Raw genomic sequence first — 14,067 nt, 5'->3', positions numbered from 1 at the left:
ACATCATCTAAAAATATCCAAGATGCCAAAACTGTTACTCCAATAACTCAGACTTGTCAGAAAGAAATGCATAAACCTGTTAATTTGGGTAATTTGCAAATTGATGCTTTAATAGATACTGGTAGTCAAGTAACGCTAATCCGAGAAGATATACATAAGAAGATAGGTTCTCCTGAACTTAAGTCGGCAGGTCTACAATTAACGGGGTTTGGTAATGAGAAAATTAAGCCTATAGGAAGGTTTGAAGGTGAATTCGAAGCTGATAGTTCGTCCTTTCGATCCAATATTTGTGTTATCGCAGAAAACAAGAAATCTGAGAATGATTCTGAGAGCAAAAAAATGCTTATAGCAATGGAAATGGTTCTGAAGAAGGATTTGAAAAAGTTGTTAATTATGGTTTTTTACTTCCAAAACCAGAAACTGATCCTGTTAGTAAAGTTCTTGCTACAGTACAGAATGTGATCAAACTGGACACTTCATCTACAATCAAAGCTAGTGGCAATGATTTCCTGATTGTGAATTCTGATGATGTCCCGAGTGATGCAGATTCTGCTGTAAATGAAAATGATGCTATTAAAGATGAATTAGTGCAAAAAGGAAACTCAAGCACAATACAATTAGCTCTGAAGCCAACGAGGAGAAATGCCACTGCAGAAGCAGATTCTGAAGAGAATCATTTTTCCGAAGAAGAGTCATTTGCTAAAGATGATGAATCAAATGTGAATTCTACTAGAACAATTTCAGTAAAATACCTCACAATAGAGAAGCAAAAGAAGCCACTGGAGACGAAGAAACTACAGAGACCACCGAAGAAGAAGAGAAGATTGAAAAGTAGAAGTCAGTCAGAAAACCTGATGACAACGACGCTGATACGGAAAGCAAAGACGGAACAAAAGAAAGTAAAGAATGTGAGAAAAAAGAAGCGAAAAAGCAGATTCAGAAGATCCAGGAAAAAAATTGAAAATCTTTGATAATGAAATACCGATTTTGATGATTCCTGATTTAGACGTTTTTCCCGACTAGACAAATTTCTCCCGATTTAACTAATGAACTATTGTTTTAGAGACGTGAATTAATTTAAGAAGACTGAAGATAATGTCTAAGGATTAAATGCATGAAGGAAGACGGCTTAAAGAAGACGATTTTGAGAAGACGCATTCGAATGACGGATCTTGAGATATCTAAGACGCATTCAGAAGACGTATCCAGACGGTATCTAAGAAGACGCATTCAGACGATGTTTAAGAAGACGTAAATACGAAGACGAATCCAGACGAATTGTTCCAGACAACATCAAAGGAAGATGTGTTTGTAAAATACATGTATTCAGATAGACTGTTCAAGATGAACGAACACTGAAAGAGCATTTAAGAAGAGCTAACGCCGTTATTTCTGAGGATGTTAAGATGATAAGGGAAGATGGCTGAAATAAACCATTTAGGACGACTTTTCCCTCAATAGTAACTAAAAATCTTTTTTTTTTTTTTCAGATCCCTAGATGAGATGGTGGTGCTACGAGAATGCGAGGCCGCATTCCATCAGGATGGACGAGCAGTTGTGGGATGGCATCGTTCATTATAATCGGATGACGCGACAAGCTGTGAGAATAAATCTTTTACTTTTCCGATGATAGAAGGCAGACGATTCCGCCATTAAGACGATGACGCGATTCAAAGATGTTTGCTTGTAAAATGCGATTCCTTCTCTTCGTTTGTAAATAATCTCATCTATTTTCTTCTATGTATGTAATTACTTTGTAGTTTGTAGCAACTATTTATGTTTCATTAAATATTCAAGTTATTTGTAAATTGGACTAGTTTATTAGCCCCTAGACAGCCACATTGGAAGTAAGTTTACGAACATCATATTCCTAGACAGTAAGTACCGATTCTACAGATTTATCACAAAATAATTAAATAGTTTTCAGTTAAAATAATGTTTTCGCTTTCTTCAAACATGAGAACAGAGTTAGGCTCAAAATGACGTGCAGTATCATTTATAATGCGCTAATTTACTATTTTCTAAGCTTATATGAAAATTCTGCGAACTTACGTTAGCAACGCTCTGATGTTTTAAAACCATGTTCGCAAATTTCACTTGATTTTACTTGTTAATTATTATCTCAATAATTTAGAATTAATTGCTATGTAATTGCTACTACTTTTCCAGGAGATTTTAAAGGATTCCAAGGAGACGTTTAAATGACAAATCTATTCTCACAAGCTTAATATCAGCAGCGATTTGGTACTTTTTCAAAATATTATGGCATGCCCAGCAAAATTAGCTGTGTTCTGAAGGAATTTACATTTCTACTGAAACTACATATTTGTTATTTAGAGGATACGAAGTAATTTATGCTGAATAACAAAGAGACATACTGCGCCTGTATGTTTAATATATAATTTTAATATTAATGTTATCTTATTTCTCATTACTCACTGTGATTACTATTATATTTTTTAATTTAAAAATGATTATAAAATTATTTTAATCCAGTGTTCAAAAGGAAACTGATGTGACTTCTTCTGAGCCTCAGATGGCTTCATCCCTATTTGTAAAAGACATGTCAAGCTCATATGTTACATAGATCTGTTAATTACACTATGTGCAAGTTATTGAAATTTATAAGGGCTTGCAAAAGTCTTAAAACATAATAATAATATTTTTCAAAAGAATTCTTGCCATAGCTATTGTAATCTCTACATATAATAAAAGAAAGAGTCTATGTGTCTTTCGTTTATGCTGCGCGTGAGCTACGAAGAGACCCAGGGCTACGAAATTTGGTATATAGGTGAGTCTAGACAAGAGCCAGTGCATCTCAAAGCGATTTTTTTAGAATTCGAATCAGATTTGTTTCTAATCTTTTCGATTTTATCGCATCATTTTGAATAGTTTCATTCTTTTAGAAATGTGGTTTTGGCAACAGTTTTTCATTCAGTTGTATACTGGATTGCTGGCTGTTGAAAATCAGCACTGTTGCCACTTGGAAAAATGAGGGCGATAATTCTGTGCAATTTTTAAATTTAATGTTATTCTTGGACACTGGACGTTTGTGGAGAGAGGCAACGGGAAGTTGGTTAATTTATTTATTAGGATAATTAATATTTGTAGTAAAGAATATTGCTTATTTCATTGTAATTTTGTTATATGTAATACATTTTTATTTTAATTTGTGGAGTTTTTTTATGAAGTTGTTCTGCAGAGTAAAAATCTGCGCAGTTTTTAAATTTAACGTTTGGTGTTCCTCAGGCATTTTGCCGGTACATTTAAAAGCCAGACGAAGGCTGGCAGCTTAGTTGCTAGTTGAATAATAAAATATGCATTAAAAATTTATTTTCGTAATGGAATTCCTATTACTATTAAAGTTTTAAAACTTTTGTAACACAAGCAGAATGCAGAATGCTTTTAGGTACAAAACTTGGTGAGACACAAATGTGATTGAGTGTTATAAAATGTTTAGGAAAAGTAGAGATGCATCGAAGACGAACCTCGCTTTGGTAGACCATCCACTTCATTTAATGACCAGCATGTCTATCATGTCATTGCTTAGCGGTCATCATTTGTAAATTAAGAATGTTATTGAACAATTCCTCTATTATTAATTCTTGTCAAATAATTCTGGACATCACTTGGACTGGTGACGAGATGCTTTTCGAATTGCGCCACGAGCCCATGATATGCTTTCTGCGGAAGGTCATTCTTAAAACCCATTATTACTAGTGATAAATCCCAAATCTACGCTTTGGTTACAGTAGCACTGCATCAGTCAAATGTATAGAGCACGAAACTTTAAGCAAATTTGATTAAGATTACATTACAGTCAGTCAAAATCAAGAAAATGGTGATTATTTTTTCAACTCTCTACATATGAGCATTACGTACAGCAAGTCAGAGATCTAATACTTAATGACCAATTGTTCATAATATGGATATTACTGAACAAGTTCCTCTATTATTTGAATATTTTGAGACAGTTTTTAAAAGATTTTTTAAGCTCGTTAGCATCACTTCTCGAAGTGTTCCAGAAACGTTGATGAATCTTCAGTCATGAATTTCCACCATATGGCAAATTTATGAGCGAAAAATATTATGAAATTTTTAAAGCTTTTTTATTAAATAATTCAAAGAATACCTCAGAGAATTTTACCATTAAATTTTCAAAATCTTTAATAAAAGTATTTATTTTTTTAAATTCCAATCTAATCTCTTTGTATTTATTCCAGTTTAAAAGCCTAAAATAATTTTAAGCTATACACAGATAATTAGCCTACTATTTTAGGAACTAATATCCAGATATTTAAAATATTGTACATAAAATTCTGTATTTAAAACGGATTTTTAGAAACAGCAATGCCAAATGATAAAGAAAAAAATCTTCTATGATAGTATATCATCATAAATTATTGCCTCGTCGATACTTCTGCCCTTATTTATTAAAGAAAAGGCTTAAATTATTCAATAAATAACTGTATACATTCAATTTGTATTCTTTCATCGAATTACTTGAAACTGATATCATCAAGTGGCAACGCTACCTATTTTGTTCAGATGTTAGATCTGCTTTCTGAAAACAATGAATATGATGAAATTTCCTTCTAGATGGCTTTGTAACCAATCAAAACATGTCTGATATGGATCTAAATATGTTTTGCCTAGATTCAACTATAGGTAAAACTAGCTCATGGCAACTCAATATCTCACGTAGTAGGTAAATGAAAACATCTGCAATAACACAGATATTTTGCCAAAGGATTTCAGTTATATAAATTCCTGTTAAACATTTGGCTAAAGGTTAGTATTAATCATATCGATATTTTTTCTACTATATTCAATATTTCGTTATGTCTGTAATCAGCTGAATCTTTAATAATCATCAGTTATATTTGTCAGCTTAACATTCACAAATAAAATTCTATTAAATATTATAACACTCTTGTTATGAATAAAAAGAGTACGTATATTGTTAAAAGTCCGAGATAAGAACTAAAATAATGTCACAGAAATACGTTTTAAAAATTAATAACAATTTTGTGCATGTAACTTACGTTTTTAATAGAAAATATTCTAATTCTAAATCACGAAACGTTAATAAAAAGAATAAGACTTTTTTTCTGGAAGAAAACAACACTCATTAATAGTAATTTAGTTCTCAATTTTCTTCAGACGAAACCTCTTGCCGTAATTTTTTTTGTCTGTCTTATTACAGTGCATGTGAATTATTGCACATGAGTTGAACTATAAGTTATTTGCTGAAATATTGAGTATGATATATGAGCATAATATTTTTAAAAGGGTCCATTAAAAATAACATACATCGCCAACAAATCACTTTTAATTACTAATATTTTTGAAATATTTGCAAGAAACTTTGAAAGCGATAACTAGAGCGCTTTGAAAACATTGTCTAATACCGAATACCAAATGAAAGCAAAATATTTATACTAGTACTTAAAACGTTTCTTTCAAAACTGTATATTTAATTTCTAAGTTTCATTTCTTTCAACTACACGAATATTTATAACAATTTAGTACTTGGAACTATATTATGATATACAGTACAATCTTATTACATCGTCAATGGTATTGACTTGTCTAGCTACATCAGTTTCAAATTAATCATAACATTTAAAGCATTCCCAAAATAAGCATTCAAAGAAATACTGAAACACGAAACTGGATTTCATAACATTGAAGTTCATTTTCAGAACAAGAGAAGTACATACTGAAAATTCCACTTTTATGCGAATAACGGAATAGAAAGATGTTATCAGCCGGCCCGCAAGCAGAAAAAATTTAATAATGTTTCCGAAATTTACATAAAGGGATACTCAAATTTGATACTTTTTCCGTTGAATAAAATATTTACAACCACCATAAACTTTAAGTGGTGAGAATACTGAAGTCTTCTAACAGCGAAATTTCTTTGTTTTAATAAATCTTTTCTTTACAATAATAATAAGTAAATCATAAAGTAAAGTTCGAATAAAGAATAAATTATATTTAAAACTCTGATATAAAAATATTCAAGCTTAACGGATTAAGCTCGTTAGCAATACGATTAAAAAATGAATTGCGCAACTGGAAATGTACTGTTAGATCGCTAACATGGGAGTTAAGTTTAGAATCTACAATATGTTACTAATTTTATTACCTATAGATATACCGTATTATACCTATAGCTATACGGCATATATAAGATGCTTAAAAATTAATAATTAAGGAGATAATTCTCTTAAACACATAAAATAGCGGAAATTATGTCATTATGAACTACTTTGTCCTTGACAAAATTCATGTACTTTTTCAGCGTTCTTCAAGAAAAGAGCAAGTATTGCTAAACATATAGTCTCAATAAGGGGAAAAAAACTTCTTGTTAAAGTTAAAGAATTTGTTTTGAAATTGAAGCTGTCAGAAGAAGATAAAACAAAGTAAAATCAATAGTAAAAAGTTGTTAGTTTAGAGTAGATGCTACAAAATGTTCAACGTGAAATCTCCAGTTTAAGAGAATATAAATGAGTGTCCGTTACATGCAGATTTTATCTCAAATTCCAGCAGTTGCTGATGGATCGAGTATGAATGAATGGACGAAACTGAGAAGAGAGTCAAAGAGTGTCCATGTTGAGGGACACTTACCTCTCGCTTCCAAATTCTCTTCTACCTTCAGATGACGACCGCCTCGTCTTCCCGATGTTGGTTTTCAAAAAGGTTTCTTCCGTCTGCAGAGAAACTGCGAAGGAATTCCTGAAACTTATGCATTCCCTAAGAGATTCTCAAAATGGCGGAGCACATCACTCAGGTCTGCAGAGGTTCTTAGAGCCGCCATTGCACTGCAGAGACTCCGGAATGACTGCGCGGGCACTCTTCCCGAAAGCACATCACGTGATCGGATAGGGAATCGATAACTTAAATAGAAAGGGGTGCTTTCCTCTTTTTCCCCCATTTCTTCCACTTTAAAAAAAAAACTTCATTTCGAGGTTAGGATTTTCGATCACTAGTGCAAATCCTATTCTGAGATGGGTTTATTCGATTTGAGAGAGTTTATTTTGACAGTTATCCCTTTCACATTTGTTTCCCACAATACTCCTACCTTATTGGATAAGCACTATCAACTTTTATAAATCTGTCAATGATTTTTACTATTTCTTGATGATATTTTTCATAAAATAAATAACTTCAAGTGATCTGTATCTTTAGGATATATTTTTGAACTATAAAATAGTAGTTTATTGTGATTAAAATGTAAGGCAAACTTTTAAGAGTGTCAACTTATTATCACAAACGAAAGCTAATTTGTTAACAGCCCACCACTGGCGAATGATCAGAATCGAGAATCACTGACAGTACTTCCCAATTCTAAGTTTCATTTGCTGAAAAACATAGTTATGCGGTATTTTTGTCGTTCATTCCATCTGTATTGTAATTAACAGCTAATATCCCACAGAAAGTACTCGGTAAGTAAGTTTATGTGTTCTGTTACACATATCCGCGAGTGCATTGGCATGATTAATTCATTCACCGATATCTGAATTCACCGATATTAATTCATTCACCGATATCCGATTGTTTAGAAACATTCCTGACATAAAGGCAGAGTTAACTTTTCAAACGTTTTTTGATTTCTATGTAATTTTAAGTTATTCTAACTAAGAAGGATAATTTTTATTAACATAAGAAGTCACTATTATTAATAGGAAAAATCTGATATTTATGAAGTAAAATATTTATTGGTTCAAATACCTGCACAAATGTCAGCTTGTACCAATATTATCATTTTTTATAAAACAATTATACTAAATCGCGAATCTGTCATAAGATTGAAGAGTTTGGAATTAAATTCATTGTTTACGATTTAAAGAAAATTTTAGTTTAGTTTTTTTTTCAAAAACATTTGCCTTACAGATAGCCTTACAGACATTTCCATAAAATTCCACTCACTGAATTTTTAAACTTTACGAGAAAGAAAAAAATGAGCTTCAGAAAATTTTAGCATCACTTTTGCAAAGCATATGATTTGAAGCCGTGATCTCGAGCTCTCATATTACATGGCCCTCTAATATTTTTTCCATAAATAGAGCATTTTATGACATTAATTACTGTAGCAAGAATTTGAAAAAAAAAAAAAAAATTCGAAATTTTGATGATTTTGAGTCCAGTTTTATATTACTTTCCCTATCAAAAATGAATGCATTGTATTTTTTAGTTGTTTTGTGGTTAATTCACTATATTAGAATTAGTTGAAATAAATTCAACTCTAAAAATTTATTATTTAGCTGTCAGTCTGTTAGAATTATAAAGTGTGACCAACAGAAATTTCTTGCGGATATCAACCTTTAAATTTAAGGCAGAAATTAAGTATAAATTTAATTTTTTTCTTTTTGTCATTTATTATTACTGTTTAGTTATATTTTGATAAATATATAGTAAATAAAGTATTTTAATTTAAATATTTTTTTCCTTTTTAACCATTTTATTTTATATATATATATAAATATAAAAACAGTTCCAATCCGTCACGCTTCAGATCGCGCATTCGCCCCGCGGGCATTTTGAATTAGGGACCACGGATTTAAATCATAATTTGCGGATTTATAAAAGAAAGGACCCCTCTTAACTTTTTGTCTCCTAGTCTCTTAAAACGTATTCTATGTTTATAAGATATTTTTAGCTTATAAAGTATTTTCTCCCTCCTTTCCGCATGCTTTCGTGGTCTAACGTTAGCACACTCAGACAGAGGTCCACGTTCGAGTCACAGCGAGGGTATGGCATATTTTTTACGTCTCCTCTTCAAATAAATAAATAAATAAATAAATAAAAACTAAATACACTGCAAGTGGTGCCCAAACTTGACGATAGTCAGTCACCACCAGGATTTGGCGATTGAGTCCCCAGATCCTCAGTCTCCCTTTAAAAGAGGGATTATATAAGGTAGCAGAGTTGGACGCAGCCCAACCCACCTAACCAAACAAGTTGGTCTTACAGTCAGAACAGGAAACACCCAATTTAGCAAACGAAAATAAGTAAAACATAAAATAAATAAATGAAAATAATCATGGGTTAACGCATGATTATTTTCATTTAGTTATTATTAAGGATATTTTCTCCCTTTTTTCCGCATGCCTTCGTGATCTAATTAGAAGCGTACTCCATGCATATTAGAGAGGTCCAGCTTCGAATCCCGGCGAAAGTATTGCACATTTTTCCCCCTCTCCTGTTTCAAAATAACCTAATGTCTCTGCGAGCTAACTCTTTGTTTTCATATTAATTCTTTTCTACACTTTCTAATCAAGTTGTAGATACATTAGGTATTTTTTTGTAAGAGGACGAGATGAAAAATTAGCAACGCTTTTGCTGGTAATCGAACCGCGGACCTCTCAATTACGCGCTGAGCGTACAGACCACTACACCACGAAAGCTCGCTAAGAAGGCGAGAGAAATTCCTTATATACCCCCCTTTTAAAAGGCGACTGGGGTTTTTAGGGGACCCAATCGCCAAATTCTGGGTGAGGAGAATTATCATCCAACACCTTTTTAGTTCGGGTGCCACTGCAGAGACATTAGGTATTTTTGAAAGCAGGCAAGATGAAAAATTAGCAACGCCTTCCCCGAAAACCGCGGAACTCTCAATTACGCGCTGAGCATGTGTTAGCATAAATTTAGGTATTTTGCATAATGAAACTCGAAAGGCATGCGAAACGAATGTGCGCCAAGATATATATTGGCGAGAGAAAGTAAAGTTCGCGTGTAATGCAGTATATTTGACTTTCACCTTAGCTACGTGCAGTGTATTCGATTTTCACCCTAGCTACTTATATCACGGCCAAAGGTCTAATTCAGTTAAGTTAAGTTATAGTCTCTTTTTCAGGTACCGTGTCAAAGTATGTTCCTGGTTTTTTCTTATTGCCTAAATAGGTATGCTTGAAGCCGTATGACTTATATTTGTATGTAAGTTATCTCCTTTTCGATAATTCGGTGTTTTAATGTCTGTGAAGATTATTACTTTTTGTTATGCTTAAGTTAAGCAAAATTCTCCGATTTTATTAAATAAAGATTTCGTAGTTAATTTTTGACTTATGATTCTTTAATGAAAACTGCGCCTGAGGAAACTTACTCATTACGCCTTTAGTGCTAATGCAGAAACCAACAGCATGCAGCTCACTACACCATGAACGCTCCATTAGAAAGATACACCTTATAAAGTAAAGGGCTATTTTAAATATCAGATAGTTGTTTATCACTGAGACGCCCCATACGTATGCTTATATGAGTGATTTTACATTTATTAATGCTCAGGCTAGAAGTCTCGATAGCTGAAAACGGGTTAGTGAGGTTCTAAAATCTATCTTCTGTATTGTACGTGTTCAAATATCTGAATTTTTGATACCCTGATGCTGATCTCTAATTTAAACTTTAGCTATACTACAGGCTTATGGCTTGCTTGTATTCTTGAAGATCAGGCTTTCATTAAATACGAAGAGGAGAATTTGTCATAAAGGTATTATTAACGTGGTATGATTTATGCAGTTAATTAGATTTATTCTTACCAATTTACAACTTTTAAAAACTTAATTAATGATTTACGTACATAATTTTGGAACATTAAGCGACTGGGACTTGCGCAACCACTTTAACCCGTTTGTGTTTTCAGCTCTCAAAATGCTTATTTAAATGGGATTGAAAAGCTTAAATAAATGTCCCCTTGAGATGAGATTCTCGGAAAGAAAGGTAAGCCACATTGAAATTTTTGGTGCTCTGATTACACTCTGTGGAATGATAAGGATGTTAAACACCACTCTGTGAAATGATTTTATAAATAAGTACCTTACAAAATATAATTATATTATTTGTAGTTGTTCATATCCTCACGATAACGTAACTAAGTAGTTTTGATTCATTTCACAAGAAGCATATTACAGTTAAAATCTTGTAACGCAGTGTAAACGACTTACGTAACTTTTCAGAAGAGTATAAATATTTTTCAAAAATGCTTGGATTAAAATGTTCACTTGAACTTATTTTCGAAGATGTGATTAGTGGAAAATTTTATGAATGAAGAACGATACGTTAATGAATAGATGTTACTTCTCAAAAGCAGCCTGATATTTTTTACCACTTTAGTTTACGACTTCTAAAAGAATTTATTAAAAAAACATTCAAATGAAACATTATTTTTGTTATCTTACGACTGACGTTAAATCTGAACAGTAGAATTAAGCTTATCTATCTCTTACAAAAGCGTTTTAAGAGTGCGATCTTAACGTTTTTTTAACAATCTGTTTTTTAGCAGTTATTCTTATCGTATTTTCCTTAGAAAGCATTAGTTTCAATATAAAACGGATTGAGATTAAATGTTAATTTTTCTAATATAAAAGTTCTGAAAAGGAAACATTTAGGAAAAATAATAAAATTTCAGATTCATGTACAATAAAAGTGTTTTTGCACAAATACTTTAGATATTTTGGGTCTTAAACTCGTTTTGTTTGTCATGTTGAATGTTGTTTAATTCGTTTGTATTATTTGTTTTGAATCATGTCCTATAAAGCTATAAACAATGTAAGTATTTTTAATTTTGTTTATTCTTGCTTATAATGCACTTCATTATTAAAAGAATGTGAAATATTTAGTTTCGGGTAAAGCGCATAAGAGATTTTCTTTCTTGTTATTTTCGTAACTTGAATTTCGGAACCAAATGCTTGAATTTTTCTCAGCTTCAACATTTTTCGATAATATAAAAATTAATGGATTTAATTGCACAATTATTTTCAAAACTAATTTTTTGTAACGGAAAAAGAAATGTATTTCAATCGAATCTTTATTTGCATTCATTACAATTAATTTAAAAAAAATTCCTTGTCTGTAGGTCTGCTTCCTTTACTATAGCCGAAGTATAATTTACTTTCGAATTGTGTTCGAGTTGGTGTCGTAATTAGGATTAATTACCAGAGGTAAATGAGATTTGGATTAATTAGCGCACTTAATGGGGTTCTAATGTGCGTGGGAAGGGTGGATAGCGTTAAATTACTCTGAGAAAGTAATTAATTATCAACTTTAACATTACTATTACATGCATAAATTATCTTCAGAATAAATCTTGCAGTAATACAACATCGCCACTCTAATTAACAAAATAAATAAACCAATCAGAAATTGACATGAATCAAGAGTTTATTTTACTAGTCATTTTATAAGAATGAATTTTTTTTGCCCTTATCCTGCCTTGAAAATACGAACATTTTTTCTTTGAATGAAAATTATTAACGAAAGTTTTTCAAATACTGCAGCCTTACTTTTTAATAAGAAATAATCAATTAGCAAATTCTGCTTAGTTTTTTGTAGTATATTTAAAAAACTTGAAAAAACTACTGTATTTAGTCGTCTGAAACGTGTTGTGATACCTACAGTGAAATAAATTAAGGGGACTCATACACCTTAAACCCCTCATGATCTTCGAATATGTGACTGTTGCAAGAATTGGGATATTTATTTATTTTAAAAGCAATTACTTCCAACTTTTTACAGCTGACTACATAATATAGCTGCTTTGGAAACTAGTAACCAGAAAGTTTGTGTTGCCACAAATGTTTTTGTAATTTCATCCTCTTTGTGACAAAATATTTTGCCATGTTTCCACCTTGCGCGCATGATATTTTAAAAATGGCTAATGGTACGTATTTAAAATTGGATGGAATTCTTTATATGGGCACTATTTTCTAACTGAACCAACAATCTGATGAATATTTTAATATTGAAAAATTTTATGGATGAAAACATTAAAAATTTTTTTAATAAAATACATTTTATAAACTCAACTCAAAATAAAATAAAAATTTAACATGAAATTTTTAGAATTTTAGGTTTATAGTAGTTTCCAAATGTTATAAAAGCTATATATTAAAAATGGAATTAAACTATGAAACAGAATGTTTTAAACTGTGCGCGCAAGTTGGAAACATGACGAAAAATGTTGTCACAAAGCGGATTAAATTATAAAAGTATTTGTGCCAACACAAACTTTCTGATGACTCTTTCAGAAAGCAGCTATATTATGTAGTCAGCTGTAAAAATTTGGTAGTAATTCCTTTTAAAATAAATAAGTTATCCCGATGCTTGCAACAGTCACCTATTCAAACATCTTATGGGTTTTAAGGTGTACGAGTCCCCTTAAGATTTTAAAATTTAGAAAAAGATAATACACGTCATAGAGACATTACGTTATTTCGGAAGCAGGAGAGATGAAAAGTGAGCAATGCCCTCTCCGGGACTCGAAGCACGGCCCTCTCGAATACGTGTTGAGCGTGCTGACTACGAAGGCATGCTAAGAAGGCGGGAGAAATACCTTACATACTTCCCCTTTTAAAGGCCCACCAGCGGCCGAGCGGTAAAGTCGCTAAACACTGGTAGTTCGGTCCGAGGTTCAAATCCCGCGAACGGGCTGGCTGCATGGGCGTTTTCGTGGTTTTCCCCATGTGTAACGTGTATACGAGCCAGTTTCCCTTAGAAAGTCCTCCACGAAGGGATCCCTCCCCTTAGGCAGTTAGCCCTAGTGTGCTTTGCCATAATTAAATACACACACATACATACACTTCCCCTTTTAAAAAGGACTGAGGATAAGGGGATCCAATCGCCCAACCCTGGTGGTAGGGAATTATCATTCACCACCTTTTTTTTGTCCGGGGGCCACTGTAGAGTCTGTCTCTGTTATTCCACGTAAACTAAATTAGAGCCTACAGTGAACCTGGCGAATTCTCGCACAAGTGTAACCAGCACAGAAGAAGGGTGAAAGTAATCATTTATTAAATTCAAATAATTAACAGAAAGGCACGATCTTCATAGTGCTTTATAATGGCACTGTCAACTTGCGGTGAACCTAAAACTTAGAATATAATTCAAGTCTAAAATAAGGAGTGCTGGATTAGCAGGTAAGTTATGCCTAACAGGTTGAGGCACGAAAACCTAACAGGCGTGATGATAATCCGTAATGGCCAAGAGGCTACTAGTATAACAGCGAAATAACAACGAAACGAGCGCTGGCTGGCAAAACACACGCTCTGAATAAACTCAGAAATTCAC

At 32.4% G+C, this 14,067-nt stretch overlaps 1 protein-coding gene across 2 annotated transcripts in view; it reads right to left on the bottom strand.

Annotated features, from left to right (window-relative positions):
* The window catches only part of LOC118195550 (synaptotagmin 1-like), a 54,505-nt gene extending 47,663 nt beyond the window's left edge, over window positions 1–6,842 (bottom strand). For both annotated transcript variants that reach the window (XM_035366875.2, XM_035366876.2), the window contains exon 1: window positions 6,634–6,842. The gene's annotated coding sequence lies outside the window, so the exon portion shown is untranslated. The remainder of the gene's footprint in view (window positions 1–6,633) is intronic.
* Window positions 6,843–14,067: the final 7,225 nt, after the last annotated feature.

This window comes from Stegodyphus dumicola, chromosome 1 (assembly GCF_044657685.1).
Source record: "Stegodyphus dumicola isolate Sdum_Otavi_A_Nest chromosome 1, ASM4465768v1".
In the NCBI taxonomy this organism is placed as follows: Eukaryota; Metazoa; Arthropoda; class Arachnida; order Araneae; family Eresidae; genus Stegodyphus; species Stegodyphus dumicola.
Note: the sequence above shows the minus strand (reverse complement) of the source record. Positions and strands in the feature narration are given on the sequence as shown.